We start from the raw sequence: 8250 nt of genomic DNA, 5'->3' as shown, positions 1-8250 counted from the left end.
GGGCCAATCCATTCCACGGAGCCCTTTCCTGCTCAAAGAAAAGGGAACTCTCCCCGGGTGTAGCAGCCTATCTCTTTTATTACCTGTTGACCCATGTTGAACCGCAGTTCAGATGGCACCCTGCTCCACGTCGCCATGCTTTGAAGGCTCGTGCTCTACTCTAGGGGCTAACCCATTCCAAGGGAGCCCTTTCCTGCTCAAAGGAAAGAGAACTCTCCCCAGGTGTAGCAGCCTCTCTTAGCACCAGTTGACCCATGTTGAACTGCTGTTCACAGTGAGACCTACTCCACTTTGCCACGCTTTGAAGGCTCGTGCTCCACTCTAGGGGCCAACCCATTCTGCAGAGCCCTTTCCTGCTCAAAGGAAAGGGAACTCTCCCCAGTGTTGCAGCCTCTTAGTACCTGTTGACCCATGTTGAACCGCTGTTCACATGGCACCCTGCTCCATGTCACTACGCTTTGAAGGCTCGTGCTCCACTCTAGTGGCCAACCCATTCCAGGGAGCGCTTCCCTGCTCAAAGGAAAGAGAACTCTCTCTGGTGTAGCCAGCCTATCTCTTAGTACCTGTTGACCCATGTTGAACCGCTGTTCACATGGCACCCTCCTGCACATCACCATGCTTTGAAGGCTCGTGCTCCACTCTAGGGGCCAACCCATTCTGGGGAGCCCTTCCCTGCTGAAAGGAAAGGGAACTCTCCCCAGGTGTAGCCAACCTGTATCTACCCTCTGATCCATGTTGAACCGCTGTTCACATGCACCCTCCTCCGTCTCAGCCATGAAAATTCTCGGTGGTATATCTGCTACGTCCACCAGATTTTAAAAGACCAGCGAGAGCTCACTAGACACCAATGGAAACACCCTACTCTAGGGGTGAACTAATTCTAGGGAGCCCTTTCCTGCTCAAAGGAAAGGGAACTTGCCCCTTTCAAAAGCACAGGGACCAGACTACCTCTGCTCTGCCAACCTGTCTTGCCCCTATCAGCTTTCTGCCACTCTGCCTTGCTGCCATACACCAGATGACTCACTCAACTCCTTGTGGTGTTCTTGCCACTATCTTGGTTCCTCAGTGTGTTGGTGCTAGTCTTTCTGCTTGCTATGTTCCCCCTTCATTGTGCTGTAGGATGCTGATGCCACTTGTCTTGCCACTTTGCCTGTCGTGCTGCCTTCGAGGGTTCATGCATCTGTTATCTGTTACGAGCGCGCGCGGGCGCGGTCGCCGTAAGCGGGGTAGTGAGCCCTTGGGCCACGGCGAAAGCCAGGGAGGAGCCCCAGCCACACCGTGGGAGGTGAGCCGAGCAGGCATGGTGAGCCAGGCAGGCAGGAACAGAAGCAGGGAGTCCGACCCTCAGCCGGACCTGCATGCCCATGGTAGCCAACACGGGGAAGTAGACTAATGAACGGTCCTCCGACTGTTCCCGGCCCTTTCGGACCTGCCGCAGGGAACGGCAATGGGCAGCAGGCCGGACAGAGGCGAGGGCAGACAGAGTCCTTAAACAGAAGACATCAGATGGGGCAGAAGCAGGCTGAAGCAAGACGGAGACATCAGGACAAGGGCTGAAGCGAGACACAGGAAAGATCCAGGCGAGCAGGAACTCCGATGCTGGGATACTCACATCCGAAGCCCCCTCAGCTGGCAGAAGCTCAAGAGCCCGTGGGACGAATCCCTCCTGTTGGCCACTCCAGGGCCCAACAGGACAGAAGGCTCAGGAACCGGACGAAGGTCAAGGCAGAGACACGAAGACATCAGGAACATCAGGCAGAGACAGGACAAGGCAACATGGAGGACCTGGATCAGCACGGTTACAGACAACTGTAATGCTCAGATCCAAGGCCTGTTGCAAGAGAACAGACAGTCCTTAAATACTGGAGGTAGAAGGCAACTCCCTGGGAGGAGCTTGCCAGGACCGCCCACCGCTGGTCCTATAACTAGGGTAGAGAGCTGCGGGCCAGCCCCTAGGGAAACGGGCGTGGCTGGTAACAGGAAGTCCAAACGCTGAGGCTTGCAAGCCACAGGCATGCCTCAGGAGCAGCTAGGCCTCTCAGGCCCTGGAGCAAGTCCTGGATGATGCGCAGGCGAGGCCCAGGCTACAAGGCGGCCTCTGGAGGAAGGTAAGAGACCTCCTGTAGCGCAGCAGCAGGGGGGATCGCAACATTATCGTGCTCTCTTTTGAAGCTATGGTGTGTTTTGACACTGTCGCTGCAGCTTTGCGCCTCTGTTAAAGCACTCTTGCCACTCCTGGTACCCCTTTGCCCCTTTAAAGTGCCTTAGGCTATTCATGCCACTTTGGTGCCACTTTGCCACAGTCTAAGTACCTTGGAGCTCTTTTCTCGTTCTGATGATTGCTCCCCAGAAGTTTCATCAGAATTGATAAGAAAACTCCAATTCTGCAGCCAAAAATAGGCTGCAAATACTTCCCCCATTGACTTTAATGGGAAATCGGAAAATGAATAAAACTAATCAATGAGTTGGTTTGGCCCCCTATGAAACGAATGCAACAGATTTGGGTCCCGGCGAAACGAATATCGAATTCTTCTGCACATCCCTACAAGAGTCTACATAAGCCCGGATGTCTTTATGCATCTCGGGCCACCAGTAGAACTGTTGGAGAAGGGCCTGCATCCGGGGTGGCTGGTGATATGGGAATCATGAGCCCAGCCTAAGACTTTGTTACGGAGTCTTCTGGGGACGACCATCTTATCTGGTGGCATGGTCTGGGTGGCGGAGAGGATGACTTGGGCTGGATCTATGATATGCTGTATGGGCTCGACATGATCCTCTGGAGGAAAAAAATGGGAGAATGCATCTGCTCTGAGGTTCTTGGTCGTAGGTTGATAATGGAGTTCGAAATCAAATCATGTGAAAAAAAGCGCCCAATGGGCTTGGCGGGGGTTGAGACTCTGCGCTTGTTGGAGGTGGTCAAGGTTTTTATGGTCTGTGTAAACTGTAATACATTGTTGTGCCCCCTCAAGCCATTGACACCTCTCTTCAATTGCAAGTTTTATGGCCAAGATTTCTTTGTCGCCTATGGCATAATTCTGTTTCCACCAGGGAAAACTTCCTCGAGAAGAAGTTGCAGGGGTTTAGGGTTCCTGATGCATCATGTTGGCTGTGCACCACCCCTACTCCCTCGGAGGAGACATCCATTTCCACCGTAAACGGAAGCCTGGGATCTGGGTGCTGGAGGCATAGCTTCTGTAAGAAGGCCCCTTTGAGGGCTCAATAGGCTTCGACTGCTTCGGCACGCCAGTTTTTTATGTTGGCCCCCTTGCGAGTCAGAGCCGTGAGAGGTGCGGCCAGCTTGGAGTAGTTCTGTATAAAATTGCAATAATAATTCGCAAAGCCAAGGAACCGATGAAGAGTTCATAAACCGCTGGACTGTGGCCAATTCTGGATACACTTACGTTTAGCTGGGTCCATCAGGAAATCGCGGTTGGAGACTATGTAGCCTAGAAAAGGCAGGGACTCCTTTTCAAATACGCACTTTCCAGCTTTGCATACAGACGATTCTCCCTTAGGCGTTGTAGCACTTGGGCAACATGTTAGCGATGAGCGTGCAGATCCTTGGAATCTACCAAGATGTCGTCGAGATACACGACCACGCAATCATAGAGGAGATCGCGGAAGACCTCATTCATGAGATTTTGGAAGATGGCAGGAGCATTGGTAAGCCCAAACGGCATGACCAAATACTCGTAGTGGCCATCCTCCTGTATCCGAATCAAATTGTAGGCCCCCCGGAGGTCCATCTTCAAGAAGACCTTTGCCCCTTGAAGGTGGTCAAACAGTTTGGCTATGAGGGGAAGCATGTACCGATGTTTCACACTGATGGCATTCAGGCCACGAATGTCAATACAAGGGCGCAGGGTCCCATTCTTCTTACCAACAGTAGAGGAGGACCGGAAGGCTCATCTGCATACTGCTCCCAGCATCCCCCGGGAGAGGAGTCCAGAAGTCACCGCAAGTGATCCAGGGATTGGCGTCCATAGCCCTGCTTCCAGAGGCCCAGCATTCCTTTGCAGTAGAGGAGGACCGGAAGGCTCATCTGCATACTGCTCCCAGCATCCCCCGGGAGAGGAGTCCAGAAGTCACCGCAAGTGATCCAGGGATTGGCGTCCATAGCCCAGCTTCCAGAGGCCCAGCATTCCTTTGCAGTAGAGGAGGACCGGAAGCTCATCTGCATACTGCTCCCAGCATCCCCCGGGAGAGGAGTCCAGAAGTCACCGCAAGTGATCCAGGGATTGGCGTCCATAGCCCAGCTTCCAGAGGCCCAGCATTCCTTTGCAGTAGAGGAGGACCGGAAGCTCATCTGCATACTGCTCCCAGCATCCCCCGGGAGAGGAGTCCAGAAGTCACCGCAAGTGATCCAGGGATTGGCGTCCATAGCCCAGCTTCCAGAGGCCCAGCATTCCTTTGCAGTAGAGGAGGACCGGAAGCTCATCTGCATACTGCTCCCAGCATCCCCCGGGAGAGGAGTCCAGAAGTCACCGCAAGTGATCCAGGGATTGGCGTCCATAGCCCAGCTTCCAGAGGCCCAGCATTCCTTTGCAGTAGAGGAGGACCGGAAGCTCATCTGCATACTGCTCCCAGCATCCCCCGGGAGAGGAGTCCAGAAGTCACCGCAAGTGATCCAGGGATTGGCGTCCATAGCCCAGCTTCCAGAGGCCCAGCATTCCTTTGCAGTAGAGGAGGACCGGAAGCTCATCTGCATACTGCTCCCAGCATCCCCCGGGAGAGGAGTCCAGAAGTCACCGCAAGTGATCCAGGGATTGGCGTCCATAGCCCAGCTTCCAGAGGCCCAGCATTCCTTTGCAGTAGAGGAGGACCGGAAGCGCGCGCCGTTAGGCGCGCGAATCTCAAACCCTTCCATTAACTGAGTGAAGATTAACTGTGGTTAAAGAGGATTGGTAAGTATAGCTTTCAGAAATTTTTGGGCTTATAAAAGTTGGTGAAAGGTGAAATTAAGGGATATATTCTTTAGAGTTTGTGTGTGTCTGAGGTAATAAGCAAGCCAGAGATAGTTAATTCCAGTATCTGTCTTTCCCACCCACTCAACCCTTGATTTTTAGGCACGAGACAGTTTTTCATCAAAAATCAATTAGGGTCTTATCTAAATCATACTATTGTATCAGCCCTTACTGAAAGTTTAATCATCCCCTTGTAGGAAACTAGCTGATTAATTAGTAAATTCACCTGTAAATTTAAACTACTCTCATTCCAACTCCCTTAGTATCTTAAACTTAACTAGGAACTCAATAAAACTAAGATGAAGGCAGCAGTCCAGCAACAAGAGGGAGGCTTTCCAGTCTTTTGCATTGAGTGTCACATGTATGATTTTTTACCTGCCGGTGAGAGATTGTATGTGTGCACCCGGTGCAAAGAGCTCCTGGCTCTCAGGGAACGAGTCCGATCTCTGGAGGCTAGAGTAGCAGACTTGGAGGAGCTGAGGGAGACAGAGAGGTACATTGACGAGACCTTCAGGGACATAGTAGTCAAGTCCCAAATCCAGTCTGGCAGCCCTAGTGCTGCCTTGGATCAGAAAGGTCTCCCAGTAGGAGAACATCACCCTGGTGTAGCAGGAAGTGATCCTGTAGCAAGGACCTGCTCTCCAGGTGATGTATTGTCCTCTCGCACCGAGGACAAGTCTCCCAGGGCTACTGCCCAGGAGGGAAGGGTTAGGCCTGCCATCATAGTTGGCGATTCAATTATTAGAAATGTAGATAGCAGGGTGGCTGGTGGACGTGAGGACCGCCTGGTAACTTGCCTGCCTGGTGCGAAGGTGGCAGACCTCACGCGCCACCTAGATAGGATTATAGACAGTGCTGGGGAGGAGCCGGCTGTCGTGGTACATGTGGGCACCAACGACATAGGAAAGTGTGGGAGAGAGGTTCTGGAAGCCAAATTTAGGATATTAGGTCGGAAGCTAAAATCCAGAACCTCCAGGGTGGCATTCTCTGAAATGCTTCCTGTTCCACGTGCAGGACCCCAGAGGCAGGCAGAGCTCCAGAGTTTCAATGCGTGGATGAGACGATGGTGTAGGGAAGAGGGATTCAGCTTTGTAAGGAACTGGGGAAACTTTTGGGGAAAGGGGAGACTTTTCCGAAAGGATGGGCTCCACCTTAACCAGAGTGGAACCAAGCTGCTGGCACTAACTTTCAAAAAGGAGATAGAGCATCTTTTAAACTAGAACAAAGGGGAAAGCCGACAGTCACTCAGCAGTGCATGGTTCGGAGAAATGTATCCTTGAAGGATACTAATGAAACAGGAGAGTTAGGGCATCCCAACAGAGAGGTTCCATTAAAAGCAAATATAGTCCATATGCCTATATGTAAAAAATCACCAAAACTAATGATTTCCGAATTATCCCAAACAACTGAAAAGCAGGTTGTTAAAACAAACAAAAAACACACTTTGAAATGTCTATATGCCAATGCCAGAAGTCTAAGAAGTAAGATGGGAGAGTTAGAGTGTATAGCAGCAAATGATGAGATTGACATAATTGGCATCACAGAAACTTGGTGGAAGGAGGATAACCAATGGGACAGTGCTATATCAGGGTACAAATTATATCGCAATGATAGGGAGGATCAACTTGGTGGGGGTGTGGCACTTTATGTCCGGGAGGGTATAGAGTCCAACAGGCTAAAGATCATACAAGAGACTAAATGCTCAGTAGAATCTATATGGGTAGAAATCCCATGTGTGTTGGGTAAGAGTATAGTGATAGGAGTATACTACCGTCCACCTGGACAAAATGGTCAGACAGATGATGAAATGCTAAGAGAAATCAGGGAAGCAAACCAATTTGGCAGTGCAATAATAATGGGAGATTTCAATTACCCCAATATTGACTGGGTAAATGTAACATCAGGACTTGCTAGAGATATAAAGTTCCTGGATGTAATAAATGATTGTTTCATGGAGCAATTGGTTCAGGAACCAACAAGAGAGGGAGCTATTTTAGATTTAATTCTTAGTGGAACACAGGATTTGGTGAGAGAGGTAACGGTGGTGGGGCCACTTGGCAACAGTGATCATAACATGATCAAATTTAAACTAATAACTGGTAGGGGGACAATAAGTAAATCTGCAGCTCTAACACTAAACTTTCAAAAGGGAAACTTTGATAAAATGAGGAAAAATAGTCAGAAAAAAACTGAAAGGTGCAGCTGCAAAGGTTAAAAGTGTTCAACAGGCTTGGACATTGTTTAAAAATACAATCCTAGAGGCGCAGTCCATATGTATTCCACGCATTAAGAAAGGTGGAAGGAAGGCAAAACGATTACCGTCATGGTTAAAAGGTGAGGTGAAAGAGGCTATTTTAGCCAAAAAATCATCCTTCAAAAATTGGAAGAAAGATCCATCTGAAGAAAAATAGGATAAAACATAAGCATTGTCAAGTTAAGTGTAAAACATTGATAAAACAAGCGAAGAGAGAATTTGAAATGAAGTTGGCCATAGAGGCAAAAACTCATAATAAAAACTTTTTTAAATATATCCAAAGCAAGAAACCTGTGAGGGAGTCGGTTGGACCATTAGATGACCGAGGGGTTAAAGGGGCTCTTAGGGAAGATAAGGCCATTGCAGAAAGACTAAATGAATTCTTTGCTTCCGTGTTTACTAGTGAGGATGTTGGGGAGATACCAGTTCCGGAGTTGGTTTTCAGGGGTGATGAGTCAGACGAACTGAACGAAATCACTGTCAACCTGGAAGATATAGTAGGCCAGATTGACAAACTAAAGAGTAGCAAGTCACCTGGACCGGATGGTATGCATCCCAGGGTACTAAAGGAACTCAAAAATGAAATTTCTGACCTATTAGTTAAAATTTGTAACCTATCATTAAAATCATCCATTGTACCTGAAGACTGGAGGGTGGCCAATGTAACCCCAATATTTAAAAAGGCTCCAGGGGTGATCCGGGTAACTATAGACCAGTGAGCCTAACTTCAGTGCCGGGAAAAATAGTGGAAACTATCCTCAAGATCAAAATTGTAGAGCATATAGAAAGACATGATTTAATGGGACACAGTCAACATGGATTTACCCAAGGGAAGTCTTGCCTAACAAACCTGCTTCATTTTTTTGAAGGGGTTAATAAACATGTGGATAAAGGTGAACCGGTAGATGTAGTGTATTTGGATTTTCAGAAGGCGTTTGACAAAGTCCCTCATGAGAGGCTTCTACGAAAACTAAAAAGTCATGGGATAGGAGGCGATGTCCTTTCGTGGATTACAAACTGGTTAAAAGACAG

This window comes from Rhinatrema bivittatum, chromosome 7 (genome assembly GCF_901001135.1).
Source record: "Rhinatrema bivittatum chromosome 7, aRhiBiv1.1, whole genome shotgun sequence".
Classification (NCBI taxonomy): Eukaryota; Metazoa; Chordata; class Amphibia; order Gymnophiona; family Rhinatrematidae; genus Rhinatrema; species Rhinatrema bivittatum.
The sequence above is the reverse complement of the archived record's forward strand: the minus strand, read 5'-3'. Positions refer to the sequence as shown.